Below are 19,657 nucleotides of genomic sequence, written 5' to 3'. Positions count from 1 at the left end.
GCTTTTGGTGACCCTGTTTGAAAATGACCATGTTGAAGTCTTTTGGGCACCCACGTTTCTAGGTAAGTTGTGGAATAATAATTAGTTTCTGTAAAGGCACGAAGAAGTTTTGGAAAATCTAGAAATTGTTGGACCAGGCTGGTATTTACCATTAGGGGATGAAATGCAGATTTGACTTCAACTAAATAGATGCAACAGATATCATGGTATACTCACCACCCAGACCCACCCATTCAGGACCAACCTGTCAGTCCCTCAACTGCTGGGAGTGTTGGCAGAGGAGAGCTTACAATCAGGCTTCCTTGGCCTAAAGGAGAGGCCTTGCTCAAAGTTGGGTTCCCCGCCCAGAGGCAATTCCCACCCTCTGAGCGGTTGATGCCAGGGTACAAAGACCTGCCCCCTGCCTCATGAGGGGAATTGATGGTTAACTTTATGTGTTTGACTAGGCAGCTATGGGTGGGGTGGTCAGATAGCTGGTTAAACATTATTTCTGAGTGTATCTGTGAGGGTGATTCTGTGGAAGAGAACAGCATTTGCATTGGCGGATGAGGAAAGCGCCTTGCCCTCCCCTATGTGGGCAGGCATCATCCAACCAGTCCATTGAAAGTAGGAATAAAGCAAAAAATGGAGGAAGGGAGGGTTCTTTCTTGCCTGATTGTGAATATGGGACATCAGTCTTTTCCTGCCCTTGGACCGGGACTTATGCTATCAGTTTTCCTGGTTCTCAGGCCTTCTTGGTCCAGAATTACACCAGTGACTCTTCCTGGGCATCCAACTTGCATGTGGCAGATCATAGGATGTCTTAGCTTCCATAAGCACATGAGCCAATTCTTCTTTATATATATATTTTCTGTCTCTCTCCTATCTTCTTATTGGAGATGGGATCGATTGGTCAATCTATCTATGTATCTATCTATCATCTATTTCTCTGGGGAACACTGACTAATAAAAAGGAAAACCCTGAGGGGCCATCCTGGGTCTAGAGCTTCTGGCAAAATGGGCCAAAGCTTCTGTTGATTTCATCTTCTTGCTTTGCTCCTGTCACCTTCTCTCTCCATGCTCAATCCTGCTGTTATTCCTCTACGACAGGTCAGCACTCCCAAGAGTGTCCTCCAATAAATTCCTTGCACTCATGTCTTCATTGTGTTACATTGCAGAGAATCCAACCAAAGCAGTGTGTATCTAAAGAACAACTAAACAATTCTGTAAATAATGTATATCTTCTGAATTTTCTTTCATTTCAAGTTGGGAAATGGTTTGGGAAAGAGAGAACATGTATAGGTTTTTCAAAATTGTATCTATCCTTTAAAATAAAATAAAAAATTCACTGCTGTGTGAATTATTCCAGACCATAGAAAAGGAGTAGATTCTTTTTTATAATGGTAACATAACTTGAACAGTAGAATTTGATCACTATAAGAAGGAAAAACTATAATTTCCTTTAAGAATATAGATCTAAAAATTCTGTGTAGCATATAACAATTGATTCCAGCTGCTTATTATGAGAACAGTATAATATGACCTAGTAGAGTTTATTCTAAGACCATAAGGATAGTTCAATGTTAGGAAATCTATCAATGTAATTTATTACATCAACAAATTAAATGAAGAAAGTCGATGATTATATCAATAGATGGCTGAAAGGCATCATAAAATTCAACAGCCATTCCTAATAAAAATTCCAAGTAATTTAGAAATAAAAGAAACTATTTAAATATGATAGATTCTTTTTACCAAAACCCAATAGCAAACATTATAATACACCATGAAATGCTGAGATCATTTCCATTAAAAAATAGAGCTGATTTCTTGTTAAATTTAATGTGTAGTGAAATTGATCACACCTTTCCTTCTATTCCCACTGCTCTGGGACAGGCCGCCCCTGCCCAATGCAGTTATTACAAGGATGTATTTAAACATCTCTTTCTTTCAAGAGTGACTTCCTAGAGGTAGGTATAGGCCTTAAAATTTTTTGTATCCTTGGCGCCTGACAGTTTCTGGCACAAAAAATTTCTTTCTATCTTTCTTCCTTTCTTTCTTTTTTAAGATTTTACTTATTTGTTTGACAGACAGATACAATGAGAGAGGGAACACAGCAGAGGGAGAGGAAGAAGAGGCCTCCTGCTGAGCGGGGAGCCTGATGCAGGGCTGGATCCCAGGACCCTGGGATCATGACCTGAGCAGAAGGCAGATGCTTAATGACCAAGCCTCCCCGGCACCCCTAAAATTTCTTGAGGCAGAAGCAATTAAATGAATATACTAGAATTTTGAACTTTATGGAAGACCATTTCCCCTTTCCTGTAAGAGATTTGTGTCAGTTAACTAACAGTTAAGATGCTAAGCGTATCCTGTAACAAGCATAATTTGCAAGACTGTTTTTCAAAAAGTCCAACCAAAGAATTCTATCAGAATCAAGAGCAAAGACTGGTGAGCCCATTTATACTTTTTATTAGTATGTTATATTTCCTTGAGCTTTGAAACTCTCACAGGATTTCATCACAATCCGTTTTGAAACTCCTTCCATGATGGTTCTAGGATTTATTGCCCATATTTAGAAGTTGAGCTGTGAACAGCTTGGAAATGCAGTAGTGCAAATCACTTAACTTAAGTTTATCTACCGTAACGATATTAAAAACAAAGAAATGACCGCCTCCCCCAAACTGCTTGGGAAATGTTTAAAGGAATTTTAGTTTTATGTCTTTCACACCACTTAACACTGTATTTTCTTTTAATAATTTTTTTTCTTTCAAAATTTCTTTTTATATCGGACAACACCCACACATTTCACTTCTCAAGAACCCCGAGTCACTTCACTTAGTGTTAATGGGGTAGACCCCTTTGCCAAAGTCACTATTACCTATTTAGAAGCTAATGTCTCCTATTGCTGTGTCTTTCTCTCCAGAGATAATAGACACATGGCTCTGAGATGAAAAACAGAGGTTGGATATTCAGGATTCCACTTTGGAAGTGTTGCCTATGCTGGGTTAACCCTCTCACTCATTTGTTTAACAAATGCTTATGAAACTCAGTGGCTGCCATAGGTATAGAGTAAAGCCAGGGCTCAGATCTTCTGAAGAAATTTAGTCTGACAATATTCTCCTTGTTCCCTTTCTTTACATTTTTTCAGCCGAAGCTGCGTGTTTCTCAAAGGGGTCCTTTGGAGGAACAAGGAAACAAAAAGCCATATTCTTATATTCAATGAATCTAATTACTCTAAGGGTAATGTAAAGGCCTAAACATTATCTTTTCTTTTTCTCTTCATTTATCTCTTTATCTATCCTATCATATCAATGTGTCTGTCTATCTAATTCTGGTCTGCTAGTTCTAACCTCCTCCTCTCTATCCTGGGAACAGCATCCTAATTTTCCTTGGGGGAATCTGCCCTCTCCCACTGCCAGCCTGGGGGCTTGAGTGAGGTTCCGTGTCCACCTGAGCTTCAGGACAGGACGCGGGATCCGGGTGTGGCTGGTGAAGGGAATTCCTGGGATTTTAGCTGGAATCGTCAGGAAAAGACACTCTCATCTGGGGTTTCTAAACTGGTGGAGTTTAATCCTAGAACTGCCCATGACTACCTTGCCCTCAAAGTGGAGAAATTCTACGAAAATGAAGCTGAACACGGAGGAAGAGGAATTAAATCATGAAGAAAGACACATTTTTGATGAGACCATCTGAGAACTTGAATTAAACTGGGCTCAGGGGTGGGCCCATCCTGCCCAGGGCCCATTAATTCCGATTCCCCCATTAATCAGCTTTGAAATCACCCCGAGTCTCAGTCTCCTTGTCTGCAAAAATGAGGATAATAGTATTTCCCAGTGCATAGGCCTGTTGTCAGGATTCAGTGAGTTACCACGTGTGCTGGCCCACAACGGGCTCTTCTTCACAGACATTGGCTGTTTCCACACAGCCCTTTGGAAGGGCTTTGGACTTCCACAGGCTGTGGAATTAGGGGAGATTAGGCAATTTCTTCCAGAGCTCAAGGTTTAGAGTTGTTCCCCAGTGAGGCCTCCATGATATAAGAGAAGGATTAAAAAATGGTCTGTGGTTTTAGCCGCAGGGATAATGTTACTCACCGAGGAGAGGGCAGTTTTAGTGAAGAATGTGGACCAGAGGCAAATGGCGGTGTGTGCTTCAGAAGGGAGTGAGGGTGGACAGTGAACATTTTTAAAGAAGTTTAGCTAGGAAAGGCAGGAAGCTAGGGACAGAGAGAAAGAAAAAGCTGTGATGGGCCCTTATCTCCGAGGTCCCCCATTATACTACAATTATAGTAGTAGTATAATTGTTCTACTAACGGTGATATCCCGATACCATAAAACCTGCTCTCATCGTTCTTTATGCTATGTCTCTACTCTCATTTATATTTAAAGAATACAGTCAAGACAAAAGTTCCCTGTTGGGAAGTTTCCATTTGAATCTTAGACTTCAAAAGAGGCCCATTAATTTACCATGTTTGTGAACTGAGACTTAATCTGTGTCCCACAGTCCTTCATATTTTCTTCCCAAGTGGAGAGAAACATCTTCCTGGCATATCATCACTCTCAGTAGCTACAGGCATCATCAGAAATTGAGATAATTACCCATAACAAGAATAAATGAATTTTGAGTACATGGGCTCCCACTCTTAAAGCGGGGCAAAGGCGGTTAACAAGGCAGGGTGACTCGTGGCTGGAGGAGTACACATAAGTCATTTTTAATTGGAGGTTTCACCTTTGCTCCCCTGAGCAGCTGCCAAGGAACTTTCTACATGGGACTTGAGATAAATGAGCAAGTCAGGAAACTGTTTGCATCTCTAAGATGAACTGCTAGGCTCCTCCTTTGAAATCCTGAAGGGGATGGTGGTGATTAAAGATACATTTTTTACAACTTATTGTCAAAGACAGTCAAGAAGTCTGGGAGGAAGAGGCGCCTGGGCTCTGGGACGCCCACGAGCAGTGACTCTGAGATGATATACTTTGCATTGTTTTTGTTACTGCAGCTTGAGTTGGTCTGGTTTGGAGGACACACCACGAGGAGAACTATAGATCATGAATCAAAGTATCAGTTCTTCTTGGTGAAGAAAAAAAGGAAGCAAAGGGAAGCCTTGGAGGGAAAACTATATGGACACCCTTTCTTCCAAAACAAGCTCTTCTTGAGGGAAGAGACAAAGTAGAATGTTCTTTCAAGGTTCTACTCTCAATAGCTACATGTTGAGTATGATCTTGTGAAGCCACAGAAATATCTCTAGATGGGGAGTCCGTGGTTTGAAGTTACGGGTCTAACCTCTTCACACCTCTGCCACTAATTTGGTGACTTGAGGCAAGCTGCAACCCCTTCAAAACTCCTGTTCCTTCCACATGTAAGATAGAAAGCAGATGGCCGCAGGGATTCTTACCTATTTTGGGATTTGGGGCATCTGGAAAGATGGGCAAGAGGGTGTGTATCTATGATAAAGAGGTTCAAGAGAAAACAGCTTCTTGTGTATTTTGCTTTGGGAATTATATGGGCGGTTGGATTGTACAGAAAAAGCATGGGCGTGAGACCTAGACATCTTGGGTTGGCACGTGCAGACAATAATATTCTTACATAAAAGTTTGGATAAACACTTATTATACACTTACTTTCACCCCAAATATTTGGTTTTCGATTTCTTAATCTTCTGGAATGCCTGAAATTACTTTTGGCGTTTTGATCATTCCTGGGGTACAGCTTTATGCTGTTTGAAACAGAGATGGCACAAATAATAAAATAACACAGTTCCTGCTAATCAACTCAAAATCTTCCAAGTCACACAGACTATCAGAAACCAGAACCTGTTTTCCTGGACAGGGAATGTATTTGCTTAGTCCACAAAATTGAGATCAAACTTGGATATTATTTTCCAGGTCCTACTCTTTGGAAAGCAGATGAAGAATACCCCAATGGCATGAGACGTTTTGTGAATAGCAAACTCTATAAACATTTTCTTAGGAACCACACTTTGTCCCATGAGTAAATTAGATAGGTCATCGGTGTGTTTTCATGAACTTCTTTTATGCTTAGTATGGAGTGTGGCATATATTCAGCACTCAAAAAAGTTTGTCGAATAAATGAGTGAATGCATATATAGATGGCATTTAAAAGAGACTATAAAATCTATCATTAGGAAATTTCCTAATTAAAATTAATTATTGCTATCAATTTTGATCTATTATGTTCATAAAAGGATTGACAGTTAATGAATTTCTGAGTAGATGCTTCTGAGCTCTTCTTGAGGCAGTCCTAATAACTTTGGAAGACTCCTAATGGCACCTGGCTTTCTTTTATTTATTTATTTATTTATTTATTATTTTTTATTTTTTATAAACATATATTTTTATCCCCAGGGGTACAGGTCTGTGAATCACCAGGTTTACACACTTCACAGCACTCACCAAAGCACATACCCTCCCCAATGTCCATAATACCACCCCCTTCTCCCAAACCCCCTCCCCCCAGCCACCCTCAGTTTATTTTGTGGGATTAAGAGTCACTTATGGTTTGTCTCCCTCCCAATCCCATCTTGTTTCATTTATTCTTCTCCTACCCACTTAAGCCCCCATGTTGCATCACCACTTCCTCATATCAGGGAGATCATATGATAGTTGTCTTTCTCTGCTTGACTTATTTCGCTAAGCATGATACACTCTAGTTCCATCCATGTTGTCGCAAATGGCAAGATTTCATTTCTTTTGATGGCTGCATAGTATTCCATTGTGTATATATACCACATCTTCTTGATCCATTCATCTGTTGATGGACATCTAGGTTCTTTCCATAGTTTGGCTATTGTGGACATAGCTGCTATAAACATTCGGGTGCACGTGCCCCTTTGGATCACTACGTTTGTATCTTTAGGGTAAATACCCAGTAGTGCAATTGCTGGGTCATAGGGCAGTTCTATTTTTAACATTTTGAGGAACCTCCATGCTGTTTTCCAGAGTGGCTGCACCAGCTTGCATTCCCACCAACAGTGTAGGAGGGTTCCCCTTTCTCCGCATCCTCGCCAGCATCTGTCATTTCCTGACTTGTTGATTTTAGCCATTCTGACCGGTGTGAGGTGATATCTCATTGTGGTTTTGAAAAAGTGCTCCATATCACTCGGCATCTGGCTTTCTTTAAGAAAAACAAAAAACAAAAAACAAAACAAAACAAAAAACGAGAAATAAATGAACCAGTCCACCTGGTTATCTACACATTTGGGGCCAGTCAGGGCATGATTTAATCTGGGAGTAGCTTCCTGAGCCACACGGCTTCTCGGAAAGGCCTCTCTCTGTTAAAACCATCTTGAATCTCTGGTGGTGCCAACTAAATTATGGGTATCCTTAAATTCAGAGAGAGAGAGAGATCTAGAAAGGAAAAGGGTGGATTAAAGGAAGGTATGATCACTTTTGACACGAAGAGAGCATATTCACCAAGATGAGTTGAAAATCGCTAACCAACCATTTATTATTCTGGCCTCTGATGAAAAACATGAGTGAAGATATTCCTATCTGTCTCCCATGGGCTGCATCTTGGCAATATTTAATTTTGATCAACTATTTTCCTTTTTAATTAAGATAACATTTCCTGGAGGCTTTGCCTGTGGGAAATAAGCTCTGTAATTCATGACTAATACGGCGGCATCCTCTTATCGTTACGTCTGCTAATGATGGCCCAGAATGTGTGCACAACCAAGGACTAACAGTTTGGGACCAGATATCTGAAGGTCTCTTTGCATTTTGACAGTTGACAGTTGTAGAAAATTTCTTTCCAGCTCCGTTTGATCACGTATTTATTCGAAGAGTAATATGGTGTGTGTGTGTGTGTGTCTTTTCCTCTAGTGAGAAGTCACAGAACAACAAGGTTGATTAGTCCATCCATCATCCTCCTTTAATTATGATGAGAAACAGGCCCAGAGATGTGAAATTACTTGACCAAGGACACTATCAGCTAGAACGGAAGCTCAGGTCGTCTGAAATTTGTCATAGGCCAAATTGCCACTTCTTGGCAAGTTCTAGATAAGTTCTGTAGTTTTATTTGAGGCTTCACTTGAGGTAGAAGATGGTATTTTGAAGAGTTCTCAAAGTGTGACTGTTCCTGCTCTAAGTTTTTCCTTCCTCAGTCATAAGCTCAATAGGCTCAGGATACTCTTTCTTGAATCCTGACCTCAGCTCACACATGTGACAGCTGAGCTGTGTATCCCTACAAGGACGGCAGCAGAACAAAAGTTAGTGGGTATGTGTTGGGCCGGGGGCAGACTGTAAGGCTGCATAGACTACAAATCTACAAGCAAACTTTGGGTCATCAAACTGGTTTGCCTCCTCTTTGCTTCTTACCCAGCTGATCTTCACCGTGGTGAGGGCCTTTAGCCTTGGGCATCCAGTCAGGTCCTCATGCTCTGGTTTTTGCCCTCTAGGACGACTATGGGGTATTACCCTGGCCAGGCCCGCATCTGGCATTTTCCTCAGAGGCAGGGTGTTGCTTCCTTGCTGTGTTCTCCCAGCGTGGTAGAAAGGCAGATATCAAAGTGGTGGGGCTCCATAGAGCCTCTGAAACCATCTTGGGCAGACTCTGTTATCTTTCTGTATCTCTGTCTTTTAATCTGTACACAGGGATATTTGTGTCTCAACAATAGGGGATATGTGGAATGATACAGAATTATCCCAACCTGGCTTTGAGTGATCATCCCACATTGGTTGGTGCAGGCTGGCTCAGACTGGAAGCCACTGTTTTCACCTTACCAGGAGAAGGTCCCTGTCCCTAGTGTCAAAATCTCATGAGATTGGTGGCTTCCTCTTCCAGTGGAGATGGGGGTTAGGGTGGTAGTGGGCGGGTGAGGGTACAAACTCTTAGGGGCTTCTGAGGTCCTCAAGTGTTAGGCAGCTAGTTTCCCCAGCAATTGATGTAAACATCTGGCCCCTGAACTCAGGGTACCTGTCTGTACCAGAGGGGCCTCATGCTTACTCTTTATGAAGAGCAACAATGGGTAGCAGCCTGTGCTGAAACAGAATGCTTTTATTACCTCAAAGAGCTTCCAACCCTACATGAACTCAAACAGGACCCTCCTCAGAATGCTCCAGAATCAAAGACAGTATGCCTACCGCTCTGACTCCAGCCTTGTCAGGTGTTGCTTCTGTGTTTCTCCAGACCCTTCGAACATAAGGCCATTGTGAGGATCAAATGAATTAATCCATAAAAACACTAAGGGCAGTGCCTGATGTCCTTAGATATCAAAGGGACATAATCTTTCAAATGAAAAGACCGCAGTGAGTTAATTGTTGTAAAAGCAATGTGTAAACTATAAATCATGTACGTGTATTACCTATTATCGTTATTAGCTATAGCTATCTTTTGTACCATAATATTTTCTTCATCCAACCTGGGGTATAAAAAGAAATGAGGGCCCTGTCAGTATTTATGGGAGAATGGAAAGATACAGGGTATATATGATGGGGAATAACTAGGCAGGAGGACTTTCTATTTCATTGGTTTTCCTCCAAGGAATGTCTTCATTTTGTAAAGGACCTGCATGAGTTGGAAGAATTAGACTTGTCTTCTGTCTGAGAATAAGGAGATGGCTTTTTCCTCCCTATGTAGAAACTAACCCCAGACCATACCTGTGTCTTTCTGCAGAAAGTTGTTCAAAACCTAGTTCTTTTTTCCTCACACTTTCAGATGTATGAATCCATCTTCATGTGCTCTAACACAATCTCAATATGAATATGAGAAGGATGAATTCCTGTTAACTATACCACCAGGTTGCCACAGCCTAAAATAAGAAATGATAGGTCAATAAGCCTGGGATGTAAATCTGATTATTTCAAGTTACATGCACATGAGGACCCTATGGTGAATATGGCAGCAAGGAGATTATTCCGGTGGTTAAAATTACCTCAGGAGTAACACCTCTAGAAGCCTGAGAGCCAACCTTGATTCCTCTCCAGATCATATCTTTTCATTTCCACCTTCAATATATCTTAAAGCCATTTATTCTCTTACCCTCACTGCTGTCCTAGCCAAAGTCACTGCCATCTTGTGCATGAACTACCCCAAGAGCCTTCTGGCTTGTTTCTCTGCTGATACTTTTGCCCTACTTCAGCTAGTTATCTACTAAGAAGTTAGAGCAATCTTAAAAAAACAATTTTTTTTTCATTAAGTAAACTCTACCCCCAAAGTGGGGCTCCAACTTATGACCCTGAGATCAAGACTCGCGTGCTGTACTACTGAGCCAGCCAGACACCCCTGGAGTAATCTTTTAAAACATAAATCAGACCATGTCTCTCCTTGAGCTGTAGCAGCTCTCATTGTGCTTGGAGTAAAACCCAAACACTTCAACATGGGCCTACAGACTTCTGCGTGAACTCACGAAATTCTCCTTTGTGCGGGGAAGAGGGAAACTATACTGACTTTTAGTTTCTTCTTAGGCACCCAGAGTTTTTGCACATACTGACTTTTTTCCCCACAGGACAACTTTCCTTCATCTTCACCCTACATCTCCTTTACTCTCCTATTGCTCTCAGCTCAGATGGCTTCTTGGAGACACACACACACACACACACACACTCCCATCTAAGTAAGATCCTGTCCTTTATCATTTTTGAGCCCTCTGGGCTTTGCATTCCCTATACTTAGATCAGAACATATAAATACACTGTGTTTGTTAGTGTATTTGTTGAATAATTTTCTTCCTCAGTGTATGGTAAGATTGAGGAGGAGGGAGACCATGTTCATTTTGTTCACTAATTAGTACTTCATCTCTAACATGGTGCCTGGCACATAGTAGGTGCTCAAGAGACTTTGATAAGTTTGCATATTCACATTGTCCTGAGTTGTTACGGTAAGCTCTCAAAGCTATGGAGTCTCAGTGGTTTCCATTGAGCTGACAGTCGAGTGGGTGAAGAAGGCAACTGTGTAGAGCCCCTTGGGAACCCTGGATTCTAGATCTGTCAAACCTTAGATAAGTTAAACCTCTCTGAATCTATTTTTGTCATTGGTAAGTTGAGGAAAATCAAGACTCCTGATACTTGTCCTTTATACCCCTTGGGAGAGTTGTGAGGATCAATGGAAAGAATCATACTAGTGCTTTGGAGCCTTAACATATTTATACACATTTATACTGTTGTCATCATTAAATGGAAAATTGGGTCTTAAAGCAGAATAGGAAAAGAAGGGAAAGCAGACAGAAGAAGAGACAAATGAATGAAAGCCAAGAGGTCATTGGTAATAAATACAGTGGCCTGGGATTTGTTCTCCAATTTTTAAAAATTCTAGTATTTGTGCAAAGCCAAACCAATCAAAACAATCAGAAAGCATTTATAACATGTAGATTTTTAGGCTGTTTATGTCTTTGGCAAATTTCCTAGCAAATGAATCCCACTCGATTGAGAGCAGATGTTATCTATATTTTTAAACGTCTTAGATCTTCATGATTTTGGATATCACATCAACAGTCAGTTCTTACTTTTTTCATGCCTTAGTTCTTATCTTCCCCAATTTTCCTTTCCTTTTGTAAATTATATGCTAATTTCTAAACCTGTATGAAATCTTTTATGATGCTAATGATTTCTTTTTTATGCCCATTTAATATACTTAATTCTGAAATTCTCAATTCATCAGGCAATTTAAGAAAAACTTATAAAACACCCATTATAATCTGTCTCAGTGCATTTACTGTGGATGAATTTAGTTCAGAATATATTAGTTAAGTCGTAGCTACAAAGTTTAATAGTGACATCCCTTGACTCCTGGGTTCATAATGGTTTTATGTGGGGAAAAATGTACTTGTTTCTGGTCTGAAATATTGTACAGTTCATATATAATGGAGAAACTTCATCTTTACCTCATTTTTGGTTTCCAAGTGAGGAAGAAGTCACAGTGAATATAATACTGTAATTAGCTGTCATTTTTAATAATGGATCAAGGAAGTGTTTTATTTCATTCAATGTGAACTTAAACTCCTTAAAGAAAATGTATATTTGGTACCTAGGAGGTGCTCTAGGCATGCTCAGGATTTGGCCATCTATTTACTTGATAAAACACAATACAGTATTACAGAACTATTCTAGGTGCTAGACATTGGAAAATAAAAAAGCACATAAGGTGACTCTTGGCTATTTTTTACTTTCTTATTCATTTGTGCCTTTGACTCAGATTTCAGTTAGGTAAAATTTGTCAAATCCAGACATGGCATGAAGATTCTTGATAGTCTAGAGACTTCCTAGACTAACAAGTGGTTGATGATTGATTACCAGTGCTGGTTTGCAAAACCTGTGTTGTCACTAGCCGCCCCCCCCACACACTTTACCACTCATTTAAATTCACTTCAAGTTTCTAAAAATAAGGATGCACATAGAATCTTCTTAACATGCTGTATTAATCACAGTACAGGCTCGTCTGCTTCTACAGAAACCATGAAACAATGCTTCACAAACCAAACCAAACCAAACCAAACCAAAAAAACAGCACTTCACACAAGATAGAAGTTTCTTTCCTTCATATGTGGAAGTCCAGGTTGGCCTTGAGTCCAGAGGAAGGGCATCCCTTGATGAGGTTATTCAGGGACCCAGAGTTCTGTTTTGTGAGTCTGGTATAGCTTCATCAGTGTGAGCAGTGATGACTCACTACCACATGTCTGCCCCAACCAGAAGGAAAGGCCAAGAGAAAGTGGGAGACAGAGTTTCCACTCAAAAACATTACCTGGAAATTATGCAACTTACCCCTCATGGTCCGTGGCATCGAACTTGGTCATCTGACTATACCAAACCAAAAGGGAGGCTGAGAAACTTAGTTTTCTGTTGGGCAACCATGTGTCTAGTGAAGTTCAGGAAGGGTAGAGTGGGTATTGGGGAAAAATTAGGAGATGTCCTAACTCCTGCCCCCTCCCCTCAACCTATACTCTTCATTTTCTAAGGAGGTCAAGATTTTGTTTAATAAAAATCAATTAAAATATGAAAAGCTATGGGGCGCCTGGGTGGCTCAGTGGGTTAAGCCTCTGCCTTCCACTCAGGTCATGATCTCAGGGTCCTGGGATCGAGCCCCACATCAGGAATCTCTGCTCAGTAGGGAGCCTGCTTTCCCCTCCCCCTCTGCTGGCCTCTGTGCCTACTTGTGATCTCTCTCTCTCTCTGTGTCAAATAAATAAATAAAAAATCTTTAAAAAATATGAAAAGCTACAAGAGTTTTAGAGCACTCCTGAGCCCAACATCCAGGATCTACAAAGGTTTCACCCCGTTCCTTGATTGAGTCCCAGAGCACGAAAGTTTAAACTTGAATCCAGTTCTCTTCTTTAGTCTTAAGAACTAGTTTCGTGGACAGTCTTTCCTCCTCACTAGTTAGAGAGATGCCCATTGGGAAGAAATGCTACTGCAGAAGCAGCCTGTTCGGGACAAGTTATAAAATTTTACATGTTCATTATAAGGTAACCTCCCAACTGTAATGTCTAGAGCTAGGGTTCACTTTGACCATCTCCCTGGCTGAATCCTTCTTGAAGTTGTTTGTTACTTCTCTCTGACATCAACCCTGGTTTCTGGGGACTCTGAAGTATTCATTTATTTGTCCATTTAGTCAATATTTATCGAGTGGCTGTTATGTTCAAGGCTGTATGCTGGCTGTCGGAGGATGCAGATAAGAGAATGAAAAAGTGTACAATCCTTGCCCTTAAGGTCCCTGTAATCAGGATGCAAAGACAAGGGATCCACAGACTTAATTAATTAATGCTGTAATGTGTGATGGATGTTGAAGCTAGAGGGTGGGTAGTGGTTCAGAAGCAAACTCAGTCTTATCTGGTGTGGAGATCTACATTAGAAAGGAAATGACCAGTAGGATGTATGAGATTCGGTTCATTCCTTTCCTTTTCTTTTTTCTTTCTTTTATTAGGTAATGACAACAGAAGACCTTCTAGGCAGAGGGAACAGCATGAAGAAAGTAATAGTGATGGGAAAATTTAGCAGTGTTATTACCCAGGCTGAGACTCCCCTAACCTGGGAGATAGGCGGGAACTGGATGGCACAATAGACACAGACATTGACTCCCTAAGGTAGCTCTGCCTAGTAGCACTGGGGAAGGCGTCTTGAGGTATACTGTATCTCTAAATTCCTGCTACTTGTCTAGTCACTCCCTAAGCTCTGAGAAGCATGCTCTGCACAGATACAGGTCCTCTTAAGGACCCTCCAGTCTCCCTCCCTCCCAGAATGATCGGGCTCCTTATTTCCTTATGTAAAAGAAAGCATTCTAAAGCCTGACTCTCCAAGTTAACTCCTGGACATCCACATGGCTCAGGACGCATCTGAAGGAGCAGTGTGCTGTGTTACTGTCCTCATCTTTGTGGTTGTTGAACTCGCAAGTGGTAAATCTTCCTTTACTCCTAAGGATAGGGAACTTGTCTCTCTGCCACAGTGTGGGCAAATCCTGGGAAAACAACAGACGAGATTTAGTAAAGTTAGGTTGTTTAAAAAGTCACTTAGAAAACATATACAAAAGAAGGCTGTTTTATCACTTTTCATGGCTCTCAAAAGTGAGACTGTCACAAGTTAATTTCTCATATGTAAGGGAAACATCCAATCTTTAGGGTATGCAACAGTCTTAAAAGTTAAACAAAAACATTTGCGTTTCTGTGCTGAGCTCGGGGGAATTCTGCATGAGACTCTTGCCTGCCACTGTCTTGGAACCTGAAACAGAACACTGGCAAAATTTTAAATTGGGATTAAAATGTTAATTTCTCTCCCCTATTTCCACATGTAGCAGTTTCTGAACTCACTGAGTTGTAAAGAATGGTTTCCACTTTGCCACCATCGGACAGCGTCTGACTGAACTATGAGCATTTCAGGCAGGATTTACATCTAAATGAGGCTCTTTGCAGATGGGAGACTTAAGAGATGTTGTAGCAGGAGACCAGATTCTGGCTGAGGAAGAATCTGAAACAGAAGGGATTGGAGAGCCTACCAAGTAGCTGATTATTTTGGCTCTATCCTCCTGCCTCAACAGGGATAAATGCTGGTGTAGGTGAAGTATTTTGGCCTCCCAGGAAGAAAGGGAGTAGAGCAACCCAAGGTGGCATGAATATCTTCACTATTATTTATGAAGGTTAAAGCTGAGTGACAAAGCTCCGAGAAATTCTAATGCAAATCTCTCTTCTCCAGGTGCGAGATACACATTCACCTGGTGAGTGGGAGCTGCTACGTGTTTTTTGATTTAATGGCCCAGAGCCCTGTTTGCTTACCATTTATTGGCACTGTTCTAAGTATCTAAGGATGAGTATGTAGATTTTTCATGGGGCAATTTGGTAACAGACCCGTGAGTAATAAATTCAGCATGAATGTTCAGACTAGACTCTTCTAACCTTTCCCACTCCTTTATTAAATTCTCTCGAAAACTTTTTTTGTCTCCCAAGATATTGTGCATTGGAGGAAGATTTGTGTGCACATGTCAGAATGACTTTTGGTAAACTATCAAATAGACTCACTTTGTCAGTTATGTTGACCTGCTTCAGTCCGGTTGAAAAATTGAGAAGGAAGGAAGAAACGTGGATCTCGTGTTTCAGCTCACCTTGTTCTGAGCTGATTCCAGATACCCATGGGATGAGTTCAAGGCAAATATCTTGTTATGTTATGATGGGTTTAGAGCCAAGGTAGCCTGAAATACCCATTTTGAAATGCCTATAAGCTGCTTTTAGCAGTAAGAATAAAGCCACAGTACCTGGGAGACAACCTGTAAGTAGACAGAAGATGCCTGTGTATTTGGTTGTAGTTGCTCCTACTTTTTATGTTGATATCTGACGTCTTTGGGAAGCCTACGATATAGTTCTCTATAGTAACACTTATTCATCCTAACTAGATAAGACCTTCTGAAACTTCTGAGACTGACATATTAGGGAACGGGGGCCCCTAGAGTAAGGAGATCTTCCTTGTATCCATTGGAGAATGTTTTCCATAAAGCCAGCAGAAGCAACTCTGGGGAAATCATTGGGCTTGCTTTTCATTATTGGCCTCATGTTATTGTTGTGTAGAAAAAAATACCATGGGATGAAGGGACCAAATAATAAAGGGCTGGAAAAATATTTCCTTTTATAGACATAACTTGAGGAAATCCCACTCAAGTTCTGTTAGAGAACCTGGGGACCCATGAGCCCAGCAACTTGGTACTAGTATAAGTGGCAAGAAATGATCCTCATTATTTGGGTCACGTGCCCATTTTCTGAGCAAGAGATGGCTGTATAATTTTTCTAGCATTTTTCTGTTGACTAAAGGACAATGTGAACAAGATGTACTTAGGAGACAGAAAATGTTACTTGACTAATGCCACAGAAGACTTAGTGCCATCTTGACAGTCTGCCCAACCAACCTTCGGGAGATTGTCTCAACATCCATCTCAACATCTTAACTCTGTAGTTCCTGAGGCTTTGCCACCTCTAGGACATTGGCACCAAATTCAGGGACCTGCCAATCTCTGTGCCTTCTTAGTTTCTGGCAATCTCTTTTCTTTCCCGTACATTTTTTTCCCAGAGCCACCACATAGAGCACGCTTCCTCTCTAGAGCATAATCTCTTGAGAGAGTTTAGGCTTTTATTGTAGATAAGAGCTATCTTTGCATTGAAGAAGCAGCATATGTTTTTCCACACTGAAAGAAACATTTCCAAGACAATGAAATATGAAAGGGTTGACAGCCTGCTGAGAAGGGTGGGAAGCATGGGAGATACAAAGAGAACAAATGTAAATAAAACATCTCAAAAACTTGTTCTGTCAAATAAGTGAATCATAAATTTCAACTCGATTTAACAAAAATTTGTTTTGTACTTTCTATATACTAGCCAGACAAAAGAACATCATCATTAAGGGGACATGGGCTTTCATGTTTAAAAGAACAAAAGATTGCTGAAGATGGTCAATGTGTAAGCCACGGCACATGGGTATGGTGGTGGGCGAGATTGTGGTATGAACAATGGTTGGGGACTAGTCAGATCATAAGGGACTTTGAGTACCTGAAGTTTGGTAATGATATTCTAAGAAACAGACTTGATAAGAGCATGCCTATCTATGTCTTCATTTTATTTTATTTTATTTTTTTTAAGATTATTTATTTATTTGACATAGTGAGAGAGATCACAAGTAGGCAGAGAGGCAGGCAGAGAGAGGGGGAAGCAGGCTCCCTGCTGAGCAGAGAGCCCGATGGGAACTCAATCCCAGGACCCTGGGATCATGACCTGAGTGGAAGGCAGAGGCTTAACCCACTGAGCCACCCAGCCGCCCCCTTTCTATGTCTTTAAAGGAAGATCTTGATCATGAAAGACCCCCCCCCCCCCAGTCTTTAAATAATTAACTGCTCTTTTGTTGTGTAAGAGTACCCCTCCTCCCCTTGCAGTGAAAAGACCCTTCCCCCAGGGTTGAATTCAATGTAACTGCTCTTTTGCCTTTCTGTAACTGCTTGGCTTTTAGGGCATGACACTTGACTCCTGTTTGAACAAGATACCCTCTCCTAATAGCAGGGGCATGGTCATGTAGGCAGGGGGCCACATAGTCACGTAGACAGGATGTCTTTCTGCTGAGTAATAAGGTCTAACTTCCCCTCTTTGTTTCCCCCTTCCCGCCGCTCTCTTCGCGCGCGTGGGTCCCTGGAGCCAACCCGCAAACTCCAAGTATGCCTTTTTCAAAAGTTCAAACTGTCCACCAATCAGTTGCGCCCCACCCAAAACTTGTTTGTACCTGTCTATAAAAACCCGGCACCACCCCAGCCGGGTGTGCTCAGCTAGCAGGAGCTGCTGACCACCCGCAGGCGCGCGCTGACCACCCGCAGGCGCGCGCTGACCACCCGCAGGCGCCTGCTTAACAATAAAGAACCTCTTGCTGATTGCATCCAGTGGCAGTGTTGGATTCTTGGGTAAGGGGATCCGCGGGTCTTTCAATCACAGGGCCTAGGATAAGGTGTGGCAGAAAGAGGAAGTCAGGGAGTCTAGTTCCGAGGCTTTGCTTCTTGGGAGGTAATGAAGCCAGTCCGCCACCAACATCTAATTCATTGGTAGGGCCTGCGGCAAGAGTATGAACAGAGACCACCTCCCTCCTCCCAGGACCCCACTCTACTAAGGCCTCCTCCCTTTTCTTCCCATTTCCAGTGTGGGTCACTCATGCGACAGCATCCACATATCCCCAATCCATCTGGTTCCATCCCCCCGATAGCCCTTGATCACAGTCAGACTTATGGGAACATCTGCTCTCTAAAGAATACACAGTTGTAGGGGGGCTATGCAAGCCCCCAGATACATTCTGGGCCATTCAGGTGGGGAATTCCGGGTCCCAGGTACCCAGAATAGGGTCAAGGGCATGCGTTCCAGATTGGGAAAGTCCTTGGCCCCCTAGATTCCTTGCTCTTGCTCTGTAGGAGGTCCAGATGGGGCTCTTCTAAGCACAGAGCTTCTAGCAGGGGCTCCATTTGTTTGGATTTAAGGGAGGTACCAGAGAAAGATCCAAAGTTTATTTCTAGATATCTCCCATTACCAATGTGTAGAGAGGCCACACAGATCAATTGCACACGAGTGTGCCTGAATATGGGTTATAGAAAAAAACGATGCCTCTGACAGAGATCTGATCCCATCCCACTTTTCTCTAGTTATCTCTGTAGTAAAGAGATAACAACAAAGATTCCATGTTCTTCTAATAGAGTAATTTCAGAAGGATTCTAGCTACTTCTTTCTACATCTTTACTTGCCCGAGGTGTTAGCAGATGGAATTTCCCCTTTATCTGTGTCCTGGCTAAAAAGGTTTAAAGAAGCCCCAGACTTCTGTCAGAATGCAGCAGACCTCAGTGAACCAGCCCAATTCCATTCACCACATTCTCAGTGAAGCACATTCCTCACCTCGATCCACACCCAGAAGCTCTTATTTCTCTGTTTAGAACCATTCTCTAAGTGTCTGCATAATGGTATGTGTGTGTTTGCACTGTCTCTGTGTGTGTTGGGGTAGGGAGACATACACATCAAGGGTGAGAGGATAAAACAGTGCTGTGAGAAGGAATGTCCCCCTTCAGCCCCCCTCTCTCCGTCTGTCCAGCAGGAACACGAAGCTGATCACGCCTCTGCCCATCACTAGCCGGGCACCTGGACCAGTCACTTGGCTTCTCTGTATTTTAGTTTCCCCTTTTCCAAGATGCAGGAGCACGTCAAATCACAGGAGATGTGAAGTAGGTTTTGAAAAGCACAGGAAGTCAGGACTCTTGAGTGTTGCCATTAGAACTCCTACTTCTGTTTTTCTGATTCTAGCTGCTGAGCTGGGATGTGGGGATAGACACAGTGAGCGAGGGAAGGCAACATCCGGGAGAGCCGAGTGCTGTTTGTTTTCTAGGACAGACGGTCCCTCTGGTACCAGGGGAGCCTTCTGTTTTCAGCCTGGTGGGATCATACCATGAAGTACTCTCAAGTCAGAGTAAATTTTGGTTGAGTCTTTGAATCCTCTTTACCTTCCCCTCAACAAATCATCTCTCTGTGCAGGTGTAGCCTTCCCCCATGGTTGTGTTTCCACTACTGGTCCCTGCAGTTATCACTCTGAGCTGGGTTGTTAACGCGATGTCCATTCTCCTGTATGAGTCGACCTCAGGTTAGTCCTGGGCTTTCTGGAGCATTCTGGTTACAGAGACTATATGTCTCCAGAGATTCTAGAGAGGGCGAATCTGCATCAGCATTCCCCCCAAAGGGTACTCT

The sequence above is a fragment of the Mustela putorius genome, unplaced genomic scaffold, assembly GCF_011764305.1.
Source record: "Mustela putorius furo isolate JIRA1106 unplaced genomic scaffold, ASM1176430v1.1 tig00000854_pilon_pilon_pilon, whole genome shotgun sequence".
Classification (NCBI taxonomy): domain Eukaryota; kingdom Metazoa; phylum Chordata; class Mammalia; order Carnivora; family Mustelidae; genus Mustela; species Mustela putorius.
The sequence above is the reverse complement of the archived record's forward strand: the minus strand, read 5'-3'. Positions refer to the sequence as shown.